We start from the raw sequence: 20143 nt of genomic DNA on the forward strand, positions 1-20143 counted from the left end.
TTGTTTTACTTTTGTTTTGATTTTTCTTTCAAAATTTCGTGCGAAATGCTGTCAAACTACATATAAAATATTTGGAATGAAATATTTGCGAAATAAATTCGCAAAAGCAGTACTCTGTTATTTTTGTGAAATACATCGGGCAACCTTATTTTCCACACGAAATAACATAAGCAGCACTTCTTTCGCACGAAATTAAAACCAACAGCTGGTTTCGCACGAAACAACCATCATTCGCAAATATGAACAGAGTACTAAGCTTTACAAACTACAGTTTGAGTTGAAAAGAAACCAACCAATTGTAGTAGGGAATGAAAGAAAAGATAAACTCACTGGCCTATAATCATAGTCAAACACTAAAGTCGGTTCTTTTTAAAATCAACTTTAAAATAAAAACCTGCTTTTTATTAATTTGTAACCATAGTAAAAATTAAAGTATGTTTTAAATTGAACCGACTTTAACTGGGTGCCACCGCAAATGTAGAAAAAACAGACAAGTGGCAACGCTGAACAGCTGACATACAAAATTAAAAAAAATCTAAAAAACGTAAACAATAAAAGTAACCGGGACATCTAAAGAAAAAAAGTAGTTTGTTGTGGAAAAATGGAAAAGATAAGATTAATTAATAATAATTACGATATTTTGATACTAATTTTATTGATAACTGTTCAATAATTGCAAAATCTCTACCAATATCTTGTAACTTAAACATTTCTTACTTTGTAACGAACTTTTTTACTCGGCGAAGAACAGCTGATGCTGTTGTTAAACGAGTTAAAAACAACTTCAGCTAGTTTTATATTTAGAGTCGACTTCAGCGTCAGAAGTATACTTTAACTTGTCTATGATAGACCTAAAGTCCACTCTTAAGTAAAGTCGAGTATAATTCTCTTAAAATGTACTTTATTTTTGACTATGATTATGGGCCAATGACTTGCAATTCATTGTAGAATAACAGTAGATTTGTTGTTAAAAACATATGTATATCTTTTTCCATTTTGATCACAGGGGGCGTTGTTATGATTACTACAGTGCGTACCGATTTTAAGTGGCCATTTCTTTATTTATATATTTTGGCTTAATCCAAAAAGATATATTTGGCATGCACTAGACCAGAGCCCGGCAACACATGCGATTGGCCAGTTGTTGCAAGAGCGAAAAATAAGAAAAGAGAAAAAGTTATACTCTCATATTCACTACAACCAGGGGTGCCAGATAATTTTGAAGGAAAATCGGCAAATTATCGGCAACTAAAAAAAACACTTGTTGTATATGAAATCAAACATTTTTATTAAAAAATATATATATCAAAACAAAAGAAATCAATTCAGCAATCAACATATTAATGTTATGTTATACAAAGATACAATTTTATGTCTGAATTTTCATTATTTTTACTTTTTATTTTTACATATGTACATACATACATACATACATATGTATATAGTAAATATATACTTTAATTAATATGAGATAAGTTCAAGTTTTTTAGTTAAATATTTAAGTAAAAATAATGATGAAATGAAAATTGGTTTTGAGTTTTTAAGAATACATGCTTGAGTTTGTCAAGTTTAAAATATCTTTCTTAATATCTATATCAAAACAATTTGTATTGTTATATTTTAAAAAATCTTTAGAATAAGGAATACCTTCTAAAGGTTCGGTTACAAGGGAACATCGAAATTTATTTTTATTAGGATTGACCTGACTAAAAATACGTTTAACATTCGCAGAAGAATGTGGCAGTATCATTATTTGTTGAATACATTTTTCTAACAATGGGAAAGCAGATATATTAATTTCAAAATCATCATATATTTGCAGTAGCCCAATAAAGTCTACATACAGGAATTCAAATTAAATTTCTTTCGTTGAAAGCTGTATTTGTAAGTTAAAAATAGTGAAATATATCACTTAAGTCGGGTTTAGCTACATTTCCTATCACTTCCAAAATTTCACCGTCATTAAATTTTTTGATTCTGAGTCAAATAACGAACATTTTTTTGGCTTTAATGTTAAAAATATTATGAAACTTAATAGTCCCGCCCACCCAAAAGTAGGCGTGACCGAGAATAAATTTTTCGTTATTTTACTCAGAATCAATAATTCTAATAACTGTGAACTTTTGGGCGTTATTTGAATTTTTTTTGCTAAAATCGACATAAGACATTTATTATTATATAGTATCTCATAAAAAAACTAAACAAAACTGCTTTAAATTAAAGTAACATAATATTTTTTCCTGTATGTAGACTTTCTTCGGCTACTGTACATATTTTGCAAATAGTTTTGTTAGAGTATTTAGAGTTGCCAAAATAATCAAAATATATAAAGTAACCAAGTTTTTAGAACTAAATAAAAAATCGGCACTTTTGGAGCAAAAATCGCGAAATCGGCATTTTACTATTTTTAAGGTATAAAATCGGAAAAATGCAAATCTGGCAGGCCTGACTACAACACAGGCATGGAAATTTTAATTTTGAAATGGTACTATTTTAATTAAAAATAATGGCCCATAATCATAGTCAAAAATAAAGTACATTTTAAGAGAATTAAACTCGACTTTACTTAAGAGTGGACTTTAGGTCTATCATAGACAAGTTAAAGTATACTTCTAACGCTGAAGTCGACTCTAAATATAAAACTAGCTGAAGTTGTTTTTAACTCGTTTAACAACAGCATCAGCTGTTCTTCGCCGAGTAAAAAAGTTCGTCACAAAGTAAAAAATGTTTAAGTTACAAGATATTGGTATAGATTTTGCAATTATTGAACAGTTATCAAAAAAATTAGTACCAAAATATCATAATTATGATATTAATCTTGTCTTTTTCATTTTTCCACAACAAACTACTTTCTTTCTTTAGATGTCCCGGTTACTTTTATTGTTTACGTTTTTTAGATTTTTTTTTAATTTTGTATGTCAGCTGTTCAGCGTTGCCACTTGTCTGTTTTTTGTTCTATATTGTATGAAAACATTTTCTACATTTGCGGTGGCACCCAGTTAAAGTCGGATCAATTTAAAACATAATTTAATTTTGACTATGGTTGGAAATTAATAAAAAGCAGGTTTTTATTTTAAAGTTGTATGATTATGGGCCAATATTTTTAAATTTCAAATTTTTAAATTTCTGTTAGACTTCTTTACTTATATCGATTTAAGATAGCATTTTAGATTAAAATTCGTTTCTTTTTGGAAATATACCTTTTTAAAACAAAACTTTCTGAGATATCGAAACAATTTCCACTGGTTTGGTTTTGTGCTTATTTATATAGTTGTTTGTTTTAATGCACTGTCTGTATTAAACCGCAAATTTGTTTTCTCTTTCTATCGTAACAATTTCAAAAAAAGCTGATTTTAGTGTTTTTTAACTGTCAAATTTGACGCTTCTGTCTACTTTGTGCGCTTGATGCTGAAGAAAAACACAAAGAAATGTTTAATGTGGAATGGGAAAATGATTTCTTGTTTGCCGAAAATTTTTTGGCAAACCGGAGTGTTTGATTTGTAAACGGAGAATGCCACGAACTAACAAATTTAATGTAGAAAGATATTATCTTACATGTCATAGTGAATATGTAAATATTACGGTGACGGAAGAAATCGTCTTATTTTAGATTAAAAAAAATATTCTTTGAAAAATTTGTTTTAGATTATGAATCAAAAAATAAAGATGATCTTTCCTTAAAAATGAAGGCTTCGTATGTCGTTGCTGCAGCGCTTGCCAAACGTTGCCGTCCATTCGAGGACGGAGTTTTTCAAGGAGCTGAGCAACGACGTTTTAGAATGTTTTGGATTAAAAACGGATGAAATTCGTAAAATAATAACAGAAATTCCGTTGTCCTCACGTACTGTGGATAGAAGAACAGAAGATATCAGCACATTTATATATTTCAATATTCAAAATAATACTGCAAATATTTTTCTATTTGCTTGAATGAATGCACAGATATTAGTGATACAGCCCAGTTAATAATATGTGTAAGAACAGTAGATGAAAATCTTCAAATCCACGAAGAAATGTTGTCATTGGTTGCCATTCATGGAAATGTTAAGGGAAAAACAATTTTTGAGATAATCCAAGAAAAATTTTTTTCATTTGCTGATAGGGAAAATTTTTCTACCGTATGTACGGATGGTGCTAAGGTTATGATAGGAAAAAATTACGGTTTTATTGGACATTTACTGAAAAATAATTTTAATATATACGCATTTCATTGCATAATTCACCAGCAGGCATTATTTTCAAAAAATTTAAATTTAATGAATACCATGAAAACGGCAACAAAAATTATTTTGAAAATAATTCTGCAATAGAAACTATTGATTTACTAATGTCTTTAAAAGACCCTAATTTTATTTTAGATTTAGAGTTTCTAACTGATATTACAGAATTTGTGAATCAGTTAAATCGGTGCAGTGAAATAAGGCCATAGGTAATAAGGCCATATGGCCTTTTTGCACATTGCGTTGAGAAATAAGACCATATGGCTTTATTACCACCGAGGGAGTGAAATAAAGTCATATTGAATTAATGGTCAAAGTGGAAATAAAGCCATATCAGTGTAAAATAGTTTGTTATAATTACAAACATATGTATAGTTATTTTCTCGTGACAGGCGACAAAAAAAATATTTTATAATCATTTGCAGGAAAGGCTTCATTTAGCGAAGCCGCCTGCCGCGTTCCATGTAGGAGAAAGCCCCTAAGAGCGGCCGCAGGCCTCCAATAAAAAAAACCTTTTCCTGCGAAACCGAATAGTTGCAAGCCATACTACTGAGTGCAAAAACACTTGTCTTCGCAAATAAAGTTCTTCTGCATGGCGGCCTGCGGCCGCTCTTAGGGACTTTCTCCTCCATGGAACGCGGCTTCGCTAAATAAAGCCTTTCTTGTAAATAAATTATTAAAAAATACTTTTTTTTTGGAGTGGATGTTCCTTAATTTTTGATTAAACTTTCTTTTTTTGTCAAATTAAATAAATCATTTAAGCAAACAAAAAATTTTGTAAGATGCAATAATGCCATAATGGCTTTATTTCACTACCTCGGTGGTAATAAAGCCATACGGTCTTATTTCTCAACGCAATGTGCAATAAGGCCATATGGCCTTATTTCACGGCACCGTTAAATCTTCAATTACAAGGCAAAAATAAAAAAATTTTTGAACTTCTTTGCACAGTTAAACTGTTTATAAATAAAATTGAAATGTTAATAAATAATTTAATAATAATAATTTAAAGTACTTGAAGATTTATTAACAAATTGCAAAAAGCGTTTTAGCGATTTTTCAAAAATAATACACATAATTGAATTACAAAATAATCCTATGTTATGTAACCTAAACAATCAATCAAATGAAATTAAAGTAGAACTTGAACAAATGAAAAATTATATATCATTACCACTAGCAAATGGTATCGAATTTTGGAAAAAAGTTGATGAAAAAATTTACCCAAAAACAAAAAATTAAATTTTGAAATTATATTAGATGTTTGGTTCAAATTATATTTGTGAATCCTCCTTTTCTTTTTTATAATTAATAAAAACTAAAACTAGAAGCAGTTTATCTGACAATAATATTGAAAATCTACTTAGGATAAAATGTTGTCCATATTCTATTGATATTGATGAAGTTATAAAAATACAGTATGAAAGTTTTAAATAACTTTATTTTTATATATTCAAGTCACATACAGTGCCGGACTTAAATATTCACACAGCATACAGATTTATCTTTAATCATCCATATTTTTTAAACGAAGGCCCCAACATTCGTGCGGATTTCAACAAAAATATTTATTTACATATAACTTATGGAAATATATGGAAAAACTAAACATAATGTAGCACATTTCAGAAAAATAATTATCTAATGTTTCGAAGTTATAGTTTTTTTTTTAATAGTTTAATATTTTGTGGAGTAGCCTATCTTTTTAATGACTTCTTTTAATCGTCTTGGCATTGAATCGACCAATTTTTGGTGACGTAAGCTCCAATATTTTGACATTTGTGTAACAGGACTTCTTTAAGTTAAGTCTTGCTAATAATATGGTGCTTTCCTACACGTTCCGCCAATTTATCCCACAAATGTTCTATGGAATTCATGTCAGGTGATTGCGGAGGAGTCCAGAGAATGTGGGGAACATGATGCACTACCCATATTCAGACGTCATGGGCAGTGTGTTTGTGGTCATTGTACTGTTGATAACAGAAATATTCCCAAGCTTTAACTTTAGAGCGCATTGTAGTAGGTTTTCTTTTAAAATATTAAGGTACACTGTTTTGGCCATTGAACCGTCGATGAAAACTAAGTTTCCTACACCAGATGCAGCCATACAAACCCACAACATGACCCCTTATCCACCATGTTTGACAGTGTTTACTACATTATTATTTTCCAATTCAGTGTTTGGCCTTCTCCAAACTCTTACTCTGTCGTCCGATTGAAAAATACTTACAAACAATCTTACAAAAATAAATCTGAAGATTTCTGGAACGTAATACTATTGTCAGATAATATTTTTCAATAATATTTTTTAATCTGCTTTAAGAAATTGAGTAGATTTGTAAATTTTTTAAAAAATAATTATTTAACATGGCTAGGAGATTCTATGTACATATGTTATATCTTTGAAATGGGAACACAAACGAAGAAATAGGATAGTTTTAAAAATTTAACATACCCGAGGTGTCCTACTTTGGGGATCCCAGGCCATGCCCCTAATATACCAAATTGAACACTTAAACTGCACAACACTTTCTCTTTGCGCATGCCAAATTGAATTCAAATCGGACTAACCGTTTAGAAGTTACAGATTCATTTCCCTTTTTTTGTTTTTCTATACCACTGTGCGTTGCGTTTTTTATGCTCGGTACTGTATACGAAAATCGTCCCACCAGTGACGATCGGTCCATTATTAGTCATAGCTCCCGCTATGACTAATATTAAATTTTCCGAAAATCACGAGCAAAATTATCTTAAAAATGTTGGTATTGAAATAAGATTCAATTGGGGTATCAAACGGTCTGCTATTAGGTAGTATTGTCATAATGTCCTAAAATATTATTTTAGTTTAATCAAATTATTGTTGTGCTGCAAGCAAAAAAAAGTGTTATTTTATGACAAAATAATAAACATAGGTGACATTTACACTTTGATTTAAAGGCATGTTGTTTTTTTGTTTTCCTTTTAAAACCCCTACGAAAATCCCCTAGCATTTATACGATGGCTTTTTTGTCAACCATGTTTGCCTTTTATTGGCATCTAATCGTATCAACAACCAATCAGAAAAGAGATCAAAGAGGAATATCAAAAAAAAGTCTTGAAAAACAGAAAACTTGCCTTTTGTTTATACGTCACAATTTGTTAGTACAAAAAATAAAACATGATTTTTAGTCATGACTTAAAGTCATAATGTAAATGCCCCCATAGCTCAAAAAGTCTTATTAGTTTTGAACTTTTTTGTTTGAAACAAAACAAAAATTTGTTTAAACTAAAATAATATTTTAGGACATTATGACAATACGACCTAATAAGCAGACCCTTTGAATCCCCCAAATATAAATAAAATTATAATATGGCTTATTTGGCCACTTTGAAACACTAATAGTTTATAATGTTTAATTTTACCATTTGCAGTGTACGGTCAACTACAAATATATTTCAAGGAAATAAATCTGTCTCTAGTAACAACATCACTGTGACTCAACAATCAGTTCGATCACTTTCGCCATATGTGCAAATTGTAGAGTCAAGAATCAATTTTAAATTTGTCAGCTCGAGAAATAGATTCAGAAACAGTAAAACAACGAAAGAACAAAAAAAGGAATGATGTTAATGATTCTGATGAAATATTTTTAGAAGCAGTAGATGTTTTCAAAAAATTTTGTAAATCTAAAGAAAAATCGAAAGAAAAAGATCATGATCCCATTTATGCCTTCGGCAAAATGGTAATAGCAACAATAAATTCGTTTGGTAAAAATAAGCAAACTGAAGCCATGAGCAAGATCACGGACTTGCTAATGAAATTAGAATGATGACATCCTTTATTGAAAATTTATTTTGCGACTGAGAAATATTGATGTGATAAACATTATTAAATGTTAATTTAATAAATTTATTTTTAAATGAAGTTTTTATAGAATTTATGCTTACTTTAAAAATTTTTATTAAAAGTAAAAATTAATTTATTAACAAATAAACAAGCCTGAAGAGAACTATTGATTTTTAATACATATATGTTAATGATAGAAAACTAAGTATCGTATCTATTGAATAAAAAATTAATTAATAAAAGTTTTTTTTATTTATAAAAATATAAAAATGTCATTTATTAAATTTGCATGTAGTAAGTATACATAAGTTAATTATTAAAATTATAAATAAATAAGCTCTCAACTATCGAATAATATTCTGATTTGCAATTGCCCCCTCATTACTAAAAAAATCGGCCAATGTATTTCTTAACTGCATTGCGTTATCTGTTGATCTGCGAATATGAGTTGACATTGACCTTAAACAACGGTTTACTTAGCGGTACTGGAACTTCATTGTTTAAAACAGATTCTACAAATGGACACATACGAAAAATTCCTGTGAATGGAAAGGAATGTTAAGTAAAATTCTGCATTTTATAAATAATTTGTTGCACTTTAATATAAAATTAAATGAATTCTACTTACCTCCATCACTTTGACTACTGCCATAGCTTCCTACGCTTGCAGCTATAAACGTATACTTGGCATCCCAAACAGCCATCAATACAACGCTAAAATACTTTTTATAATTGTAAAACATTGATCCTTATTTAGATGGACATTTTAATGCTACATGTTTCCCATCAACTGCACCTACGCAATTAGGAATATTCCACATCCTATTGAAGTCCTTCTCAATATCCGTATATTGGGAAGTGGTGGGTTCACTTACATAAATCGGAGATAGTAATCTCCATATTACGTCACATGTCTCCAATACAATGTTCCGAATTGTAGTTTTTCCTAATTTATAGCTCCATGCAATCGATTGGATGGAATTCCCATGTGCTAAATAACTACATACAAAAATATATCTATATTAAGTGATGTACTCGACAAAAATTAGTAGACATACTTACAGGAGTGTTATTGAAAGTCTCTCTTCCGGTAAAATACGCTGTCCGGGCTTCCTAAACGAACTTTTAATTATTGATAGCAAAAGCCCATAAATATGTTTTGTCATCCTCGTATGTAGGAAAAAATGTTCCTCATCAATATTTTTTATTTGTTTAAATACTTTTTGGAAATATCCTGCGGATGACCAATCCCTGTTGATTGGTCGAGCGTACCATCTTCGCTTACGTTGACTTTTTTTTAATTTTTTTTTATTATACATTTTACACAAGTTTAAAAAGTTTGCCGCAATAAAAACTTCATCAACGTCAGAAGTATCAGAGTTCAATATCCATTTAATTTTATAAATTACTGTTTTTTGTGTTTTAAATTTTAATGTTTTAATATATGGCGCTAAAACTTAGATGTAAATGTAAACAAACCACGGTTGTTTTTTCTGGTTATTTTCATAAACAGCTGATACGTTACTACGGAAAAACTAATTCAAAAAAATCTACCAACAGAACGTTACAAAACAGAAACGTTACAGAACGCAAAGACTAACGGAGCCTTTAGTCTTTGCGTTCTGTAATGTTTCTGTTCTGTGCCGTTCTGAATGCTGTTATATTGTAGTTAGTTTTTCCGTAAGATCGTATCAGCTGTGTTTAAAATAATAACCAAAAAACCAACTTGGTGATTTTGTTACTATTTTTAGTGTTTTTTGTATTTAGACCTTCAACATATTATTTTGAACATTTTTATAAATACATACATATATTTTTTGTTAATGATTTAATTTAAACTAATTTTTTTACATACATAATACATACATTAAAAGAAATTTATAATTATTTTATTAAATTTCAATGTTTTTTGAAAATATATTTTTTATTCTTTTGTTAATAATAAATATTTCCCTTTCAAAAATGTTGGCACCACTGCTTTCATATTGTTGGCATTTTTGTGTATATATGATATCATCTGTTTTAGCTGTCACTTAACGTTGCGGACAAAATTCTGTTTTCAACAGCTTCATCCGCAACAGAACGGCAACGTTACAGCAAAACTAACGACATACACAACTTTCCCTATGCTAAAAACAAAACAGCTGATTCGGAATGGAACGGAACGTACAAACTAACTAGGCCTTTACTCGTCAGCAGTGCTGCCAACTTTTTTCTGGAGAAATCGTAAATTTTTAAAAAAAAATCGTCAAAGTCGTCAAGTTAAAAAGAAAAATATCGCCAAGAAATCGTCAAGACAAAAATACGTTAAAAATACCAAAAACATTTTTTTATTAACTTTTTTATTTTATTTACATGTAAATAAAGTTATTATTTAACAAAAAAAAAATTAATTTAATTTTGGTATTATGTGTTTTACTCTGGTACATTTCTGTTTGACATTTTTTTAATAAGTCATTTTTAATTGCTATATTAAAACACTGAGAATTATTTAAATTAAGATAATCTTTTGAAAACAATATTCCTTGTAATGTTGAAGAATGCAAAGCATTTCTGATTTTTGTTTTATTTAAATTTACAATATTAAAAATTCTTTCAACGTTGGCCGACGAATGTGGTAGTGCCATTAAACGCGAAACAAATTGTGTTAAAATTGGGAAGGCCTTTGCATCATTGACTCTCTTTAAAATAGAAATATTTTTCCAATGTTTGGAGTTCTGTGAATTTCATATTACGTAATTCTCGAACTTCATTATCAAGTTCTTTTCCATTTAATAAATTTGGCCAATTGGAAAATTGAATAATTTTTTTGTTCAAAGTTTATCGCCAAAATCAAAACGTTTTAAAATTTGTGAAACCAATTCAATATAAAATATTTGTACATTGCAAAAGGGGACTTACAATATTTTAATTTTAGGAAAAAAGGTTACTGTTTAATCGGGTTATGGGGTACTTCCAATATTGGGATAAATATTTAAAAAATATTTATTTGTTTTTTCAACGACGTTATAAAAATTATATGTATTTATTTATTTGAAATTGATTTAGGTTTTCAATAGATGTTAAGTTTTCTAATAGTTTAAAGGGTTTGAATAGTTTTCAGTTTTTTAAATAGTTTAAGTTTTAAGCACTTTTTTTAGAATAATTATAAATTATTACAGCACTTTATTTTATTGTGGTTTAATTATTTTTATTTTTGGGGTTGAGAGCGATCGCTGCCTTTTATTCTTCTCCTAGAATATTCTTGTTTATTTTGTTGTTTTTGTCTTTTTTCTTCCTGCGAAGTTAGCTGCAGTTTATTAAAAAGTAGAGATGGTGTTGGGGGCATCGATGCAGCCAGTGTTGGTACATTTTGGTACATTTTTTGTTCACCGTGTGAACAGTTACCATATGTTTTGCTTTTAAAAAATCGTCATTTTTGTTCGCGGGAAAAATTAAAAATCGTCAATCGTCATTTTAATAAATTTGACTTAAAAAATCGTCAAAATGACGATAAATCGTCAAAGTTCGCAGCGCTGCTCGTCAGATTATCATCAGAAGATACTTTTAAGAGTTGTATATTAAATACAATCCTCGAACAAACGGCCAATGCTAGTTGGGCTGTATACTACATACTCTATCTCTTCAACACTTTGTCAATAAACCTCGTCTGCAGTGATGCCAGTAGATTTTTTCAGAAATCCCTACGCTTATGAAAAAAATCCCTTTTTTCCCTACACTCACTTTTGATTTTCCCTACATTTTTCCCTACACTACTTATTTCTATTTTGAACAGCTAAGTTGTGTTCAATCAAAAAAAGGCTTAATCGGATTTTGAAATTGGCTACATCATTGGTTTTTCCAGGGCTTGCTTGCCAAAAAATGAATCCATTTTCGGGTTTTTGTTTTTGAAAGATTTTCTGCTACATTTGGGTATTAACACACAAGCCTTGCATCTGCATTTAAAGTCGCCATCTTTGACCGGCTCCAGCCATCCCATTAGCTTCTCGTTTCTCAACCAACTTGAGCTGTATTTCTTTACTTTGTTTCCATAATTTTTTTCTAAAATTAGTTATGTTTTAATTTATAATGTTTTTTATTTCTTAAAAACTTACTTATTAAAATTTATGAGACTTGCGAAGATGGTGTAGGTGAAAAATTGTGAATAATTGCGTTTCATCAAAATACAATTACAAGTTTGTAGCTACAAGTGAATTTTACAAGTCACAAGTCTACAAGTCATACTTCTACAAATGGTTTTGTTTTACTAAACTAAATTTGCACTTGTAAACTTGTAAAATTATAGAAAAAAGGCTTAGGGTCGACGGCGATCTTCAGAAAAATTTTACAAGTTACAAGTGAATGATAAATTGAAATAAAATTTGATTTTTAACTATTTTTTAATAAAAATTATTTAAAACTAGCAGACCCGGTGCGCTTCGCCACCCCAATTAGAAGAAAGAAATAGTACTATTAAGTCTCCGTTTGTGAATCTAATTGTAAATGTCTAATTTCATATTTCTGGGTCCATTATTATAGAAAATGCAAAATGTGTTCCTAATTTTAAATTTTTATGTTTATTATTATAAAATATTCAAAAATAAGGAAATAGTACCATTGATTATCACTTTTAAATTCGCATTCACTAAACCATAACCCGTCAATTTTGAATTTTAGATTTGTATATCATTTCCTATATTATCAACTAATTTTGTTTCTATAATACTTAGATTTAATAAATTATCACAAAACCGAAACCGATCGGTTTTTAATTTTTTAAAACCGAAACCGCGGTTTTGAAATTCTTCGATTTTTTGGAAACTCTAGGTCCATTATTATAGGAAATTCAAAAAAGTACCATTAGAATATATAAAAAGTACCAAAAATCCCCCACTTGTGGTTTCCCACTCACTCGGGTCCATATAAGCTTAATTTCATGGCTTTAGGTTCATTGGTGTAGAAATTACAAAAAGTACCATTCGAATAAAGAAAAAGTACCAAAAAGTGGCCCCTAGAATTCTAACTCACTTAGGACCATGTAGTATGCTTAATTTCATGTTTTAAGTCCATTGCTATAGAAAATTAAAAAAAAGTACCATTAGATTAAACAAAAGGTACCATGAGGTATCCGCTTGAATTTTCAATCACTTAGGACCATATACGCTCAATTTCATATTTCTAGGTCCATTATGTTATAGAAAATTCAAAAAGTAACATTAGAATATAGAAAAAGTACCAAAAAACACCCACTTGTAGTTGCTCACCCACTCGGGTCCGTATAACCTTTATTTAATGTTTCTAGGTTCATTGGTGAAGAAATTACAAAAAGTACCATTTGAATAAAGAATAAGTACCAAAAAGTCTCCCCCTAGACTTCTCACTCACTTAGGACCATATATGTTTAATTTCGTGTTTCTAAGTCCATTGTTATAGAAAATTCAAAAAAGTACCATTAGAATATAGAAAAAGTACCAAAAAGCAGCCACTTGCGGATTCCCACTCACTCTGGTCCATATAACCTTTATTTCATATTTCAAGGTTCATTGGTGAAGAAATTACAAAGAGCACCATTCGAATAAAGAAAAAGTACCAAAAAGTCTCCCGCTAGAATTCTAACTCACTTAGGACCATGTATGCTTAATTTCATGTTTTTAAGTCCATTGCTATAGAAAATTAAAAAAAAGTACCATTAGAATAAACAAAAGGTACCATGAGGTATCCGCTTGAATTTTCAATCACTTAGGACCATATACGCTTAATTTCATATTTCTAGGTCCATTATATTATAGAAAATTCAAAAAGTACCATTAGAATATAGAAAAAGTACTAAAAAGTATACACTTGTGGTTTTCCAGTCACTCGGGTTCATATAAGCTTTATTTCATGATTCTAGGTTCATTGGTGAAGAAATTACAAAAAGTACCATTCGAATAAAGAAAAAGTACCAAAAAGTGGCCCCCTAGAATTCTAACTCACTTAGGACCATGTATGCTTAATTTCATGTTTTTAAGTCCATTGCTATAGAAAATTAAAAAAGTATCATTAGAATAAACAAAAAGTACCATGAAGTATCCGCATGAACTTTCAATCACTTAGGACCATATACGCTTAATTTCATATTTCTAGGTCCATTATATTACAGAAAATTCAAAAAGTACCATTAGAATATAGAAAAAGTACCAAAAAGCACCCACTTGTAGTTTCCCACTCACTCGGTTCCATATAAGCTTAATTTCATGGCTTTAGGTTCATTGGTGTAGAAATTACAAAAAGTACCAATCGAATAAAGAAAAAGTACCACAAAGTGTCCCCATAGAATTCTCACTTACTTAGGACCATATATGCTTAATTTCATGTTTCTAAGTTCATTGTTATAGAAAATTCAAAAAAGTACTATTAGAATAAACAAAAAGTACCAAAAAGTCTCCCCCTAGAATTCTCACTCACTTAGGACCATATATGCTTAACTTCATATTTCTATGTCCATTATTACAGAAAATTCAAAAAGTACCATTCGAATATAGAAAAAGTACCAAAAAGCAGTCACTTGTAGATTCCCACTCACTCCGGTCTTAATTTCATGTTTTTAGGTTCATTGGTGAAGAAATTACAAAAAGTACCATTCGAATAAAGAAAAAGTACCAAAAAGTCTCCCCCTAGAATTCTCACTCACTTAGGACCATATATGCTTAATTTCATGTGTCTAAGTCCATTGTTAAAGAAAATTCAAAAAAGTACCATTAGAATATAGAAAAAGGACCAAAAAGCCCACACTTGTGGTTTCCCACTCACTCGGTTCCATATAAGCTTTATTTCATGTTTCTAGGTTCATTGGTGAAGAAATTACAAAAAGTACCATAAACAAAAAGTACCAAAAAGTCTCCCCCTAGAATTCTCACTCACTTAGGACCATATATGCTTAACTTCATATTTCTATGTCCATTATTACAGAAAATTCAAAAAGTACCATTCGAATATAGAAAAAGTACCAAAAAGCAGTCACTTGTAGATTCCCACTCACTCCGGTCTTAATTTCATGTTTTTAGGTTCATTGGTGAAGAAATTACAAAAAGTACCATTCGAATAAAGAAAAAGTACCAAAAAGTCTCCCCCTAGAATTCTCACTCACTTAGGACCATATATGCTTAATTTCATGTGTCTAAGTCCATTGTTAAAGAAAATTCAAAAAAGTACCATTAGAATAAAGAAAAAGTACCAAAAAGTCTCCCCCTAGAATTATCACTTACTTAGGACCATATATGCTTAATTTCATGTTTCTAAGTCCATAGTTATAGAAAATTCAAAAAAGTACCATTAGAATATAGAAAAAGTACCAAAAAACCCACACTTGTGGTTTCCCACTCACTCGGTTTATATATAAGCTTTATTTCATGTTTCTAGGTTCATTGGTGAAGAAATTACAAAAAGTACCATTCCAATAAAGAAAAAGTACCAAAAAGTCTCCCCCTAGAATTCTCACTCACTTAGGACCATATACGTTTAATTTCATGTTTCTAAGTCCATTATTATAGAAATTTCAAAAAGTACCATTAGATGAACAAAAAAGTACCTATAGTACAGTTCACACATTTTGGTACCTAAATATTATCCCCTATTCCTAACACTAACTTCACTAAATATCAGCTAACTTTATAATGTCTATAAGTGTAATAATTAAAATATTAAAAAAATACCATTAAGAAAAAAGTACCAATTTCCCTTCCTCCTTGAACACCCTTAAAACTTGAAATTTAAAAATACTCCATACTTCACTCAAATACATATCAGCTAACTTTAATGTCGATAACTGAAATAATTTAAATTTTAACAAGTAAGAGTGCTATATTCGGCTATGCCGAATCTTATATACCCTTCACCTTTGTTGTGGATGCATTATTATTTTTTATAATTAGTATATATGTATGTACATTGCCCACTTTCAGCGTACAGCATCCTAAATTTATCAAGAACACAAAAAACAACAACAACGCCAAACGAAACAAAACACCAAAAGAAAAAACAAAATACGCAAGGCAATGAAACCAACACACATCCAAACATACGTTTAATTGTATAAAAAACAACAACAACGCCAAAAGAAACAAAATACCCAAAGCATGCACATTCAAACATACGATTTGTTGATTTTTTGTCAAAAAAACCAACACACAACCAAACAAACGTTTAGTTGTATAAAAAACAACAACAACGCCAAAAGAAACAAAACACAAAAAAAAAACAAAATACGCAAAGCATGCACATCCAAAAACATACGTTTTGTTGCTTTTTTGTCAAAAAAACCAACACACAACCAAACAAACGATTAGTTGTATAAAAAACAACAACAACGCCAAAAGAAACAAAAAACAAAAAAAAAACCAAATACACAAAGCTTGCACACCCAAGCATACGTTTTGTTGTTTTTTTGTCAAAGCATGCAATACATTGTGTTTTTTGATGAAATTTTCAGAGGTTGTCTCGGATTTTTGCTCATATCTCCGTTATTTATGGACGGATTTTGCTGATTTTAAATAGCAAAATTCTCGAAAGTATGTCTGACAGAATTGTTGAAGATTTGGATCCCGGAGATATCTGGGGCCTTCAGAAAATTGATTTCAACAGACAGACAGACAGACGGACAGACAGACAGACAGACAGACAGACGGACATGGCTTAATCGACTCCGCTATCTATAAGGATCCAGAATATATATACTTTATAGGGTCGGAAATGAAAAATGTAGAAATTACAAACGGAATGACAAACTTATATATACCCTTCTCACGAAGCTGAAGGGTATAAAAAAGTACCATTAGGAGAAAAGTACCAATTTCCCTTTTCTTACTTGAACACCCCTCAAGTTTGAAATTTAAAAATATTCCATTTTGCCAAAATTGTTTATGCTACAGGCATGTATCAAAATATTAAAATCTGTGTTAATGTGCCCAAGAATAAATATGTTTTAAAAAAAGTACCAAAATGTTTACCCGGATTTGGCCCAATATACACCTTGGTACTCGAGTTCCAAATAACACCCTGTTAGTTAATTTATGTATGAATCCAAGAACCAACGTTAAAAAAAATTATTAAAATTGGCTTAATAATTTCAAATATAATGTATTTTCCCGATTTAATCCCCTTTTTGGTACCTTTTTTATCCCCATTGAGGTGGTACAATTTCATTGAAATAAATTTCTGTAACGTGGTGGGAGCTCATAATAAAATATTCGTATGTCTATGTCAAATTATAGAAAAACATATTTTATGAAAAAGTACCAAAAATTAACACAATTTTTATCCCTTAAAGGTTCGAATTTCCAAAAAGTACCAAACTTATATTTTTTATTTTTTGTTAATTAAAGAATACGATTTAAAATTTGTTTTTATGTTTATTGGTTTAAAAGATACATAGGGTGCAAAAAAAGTACCAAAATACAGTTTTTACCCGTTTTCTCCCCTAAAAGTTTCGAATTTCCAAAAAGTACGAAACACCTGTCAGCTTATTTTTTAAATGGAGTAACATGATATTTTAAGTTTTTTTATATCTTTATTAGTTTTGAAGATATAAGGTTACCGAATTTACCCGTTTTTACCCTTTTTTACCCCCTAAACGTTCGAATTTCCAAAAATCCCTTCTTATCGGATCGTTTTGGGGAGGGAGGAACCCACAGTTAAAATTTCGTGATTCTAGCTTCAGCCGTTTGGGCTGTGCGATGATGAATCAGTCAGTCAGTCAGTCAGTCAGTAACGTTACTCTTTTATATATATAGATAAACACAAAATCCAAAAAATTTTATATTAATTAGCATTTAGTTATCTTAATATAGAAAGGCCCTAACTCGTGTTTTTTTAAGTCGAAATTTTTTTGCTAAATATTATATATGTACCATATGGACCATTTATCAAAATAATCGAAAATGTGGGCTTATAAAAAACACGAGTTAGGGCCTTTCAATATTAAAGTAACGATTTATTTATTTTGGGTTTCATATACAGAAGTCATGCCACCTAATTTTAAGGCGATTGATGTAGGGTATCATATGGTCGGTCTTCAACGACTATACTTTCTTGTTGTTTTTTTGCTATTGGGAATAGCCACTTTGGAAATCTAAACATATATAGACAATTCTAAATTAGTACCGAAAATTGCAAAAGTATTTATTTTTATCAGTCCACGCACATTTTTTGGAAACAAATATTTTTCGATTTTTTTTTTAAATTTTAAAATTTTTTTGTTTTTTAAATTTAAAATTTTTTTTATTCGTTTTTTAAATTTTTTTTTTGGTGAAGAAAAATTTTGGTTAAAAAATATTTTTTATATGAGAAATATTATTGAAATATGTTATATTGCGTTTTTATAGGATATTTTAGCATTTTGAGTAATAATAAATTATAAAGAATTGTAAAATTAATATCACAATATACAGTGAGTGTCACTCAAAATCGTACAACATATTTTTTTTAAATATGAAATTATACAGGCAATAATAGGTGATTATATAAAAAATTAAAAGTAATTTTATTAATTTGAACAAAAAATATGTATTTCAACAAAAAAGTTAACAAAACCTCAATTCGTTAAAAAAATATTGATGAAAATTAAAGAACATCACTTAAATTCGTACAATTATATTAAATTATAATTAAAACTTTAAAAATTAAAAAAAAATGTTAATATTAAATAATCCTAATACTTTGTAGGGTATCATTTGCTATTTTTTAGTGCCTTTACGATTTTAAATGAAGCGTTGATATTCTGGGCACTGACAGTCTTACCCAATTTTTTTATTTGTGGATAAGGGCAATTAAAATTATACCCAATTTTCTGATAGGTAATAGCACACACAATATAGAAATAGCATTTTAAAATATTTCCAAAACATCAACTTTCTAAAACTAATGAATAAAATTTGACTACGACTGGTGTACGATTTTAAGTGACATTCACTGTATATGTACAAGAACTTGTAATTGTAGAAATTGTAGTTTACAAGTGCAAAAAGCTACAAGTGATGTGAAAATTTTAATGAAACACAATTCATCAGCACTTGTAAGAATTAGATTTGTAATTGTAAGTTGTAAACTTGTAGAATTGTAGTTTAGTGAAATAGGCCCCAGGGGCCTACAAGTTCACAATTACAAGAGTTTTTGCCTGTAAAATTGTGAACTTGTGAATAATTGCGTTTCATCAAAATACAATTACAAGTTTGTAGCTACAAGTGAATTTTACAATTCACAAGTCTACAAGTCATACTTCTACAAGTGGTTTTGTTTCACTAAACTAAATTTGCACTTGTAAACTTGTAGAATTGTAGAAAAAAAGCTTAGGGTCGACGGAGACCCTCAGAAAATTACAAGTGAATGATAAATTTAAATAAAATATGATTTTTAACTATTTTTGAATAAAAATTTGTTAAAATAAACACAAAATCCAAAAATTTTAATATTAATTAGCATTTGTTTACCTTAATATAGAATGGCCCTATATATTAAATCGAGATTTTTTTGCTAAATATGATATACAGTGGTGGTCAAAACATATGCAACCAGCAACAGAATTTTGCAAAAGTGGTTTAAACTAGTTTAAGATGTAAACAAAAATATTCATTTGCTTATAATATTTTTTAATTAATGCTTTAAAAATAAGAATATGAAATTTAGTTCAGAATTTTTTGCATTGAAAAGAAAAAAAAATTAAAAAACTACGTATGGGTTGATATTTCATTGGTCAAAACATATGCAACTAATTGCTTTTAAAACATTTCTGTCTATAAAACTTAATATTTCGTGGCAAATCCTATATTTTCAATGACGGCCTTACATCGGCAAGGCAGTGAAGCTATCAAATTGGTAATAAAATTTGCAGGAATAGCGTTCCAAGCATCTACCAATCCTTGACACATAATATCTGAATTAGTGCAATTTTCGGGGTCGATTCTTTGATTAACGATTTTCCAAATATTCTCAATGGGATTTAAATCTAGTAATTGTGGTGGTCATTCCATTACCGAAACTCTTTCTTGTGCTAACCACGATTTAACAACATGTGATGAGTGCTTGGGGTCGTTATCGTGCTGAATAACTCATCGAAGAGGCATATTATCCTCAGAATTTGGAA

This window comes from Calliphora vicina, chromosome 3 (assembly GCF_958450345.1).
Source record: "Calliphora vicina chromosome 3, idCalVici1.1, whole genome shotgun sequence".
In the NCBI taxonomy this organism is placed as follows: domain Eukaryota; kingdom Metazoa; phylum Arthropoda; class Insecta; order Diptera; family Calliphoridae; genus Calliphora; species Calliphora vicina.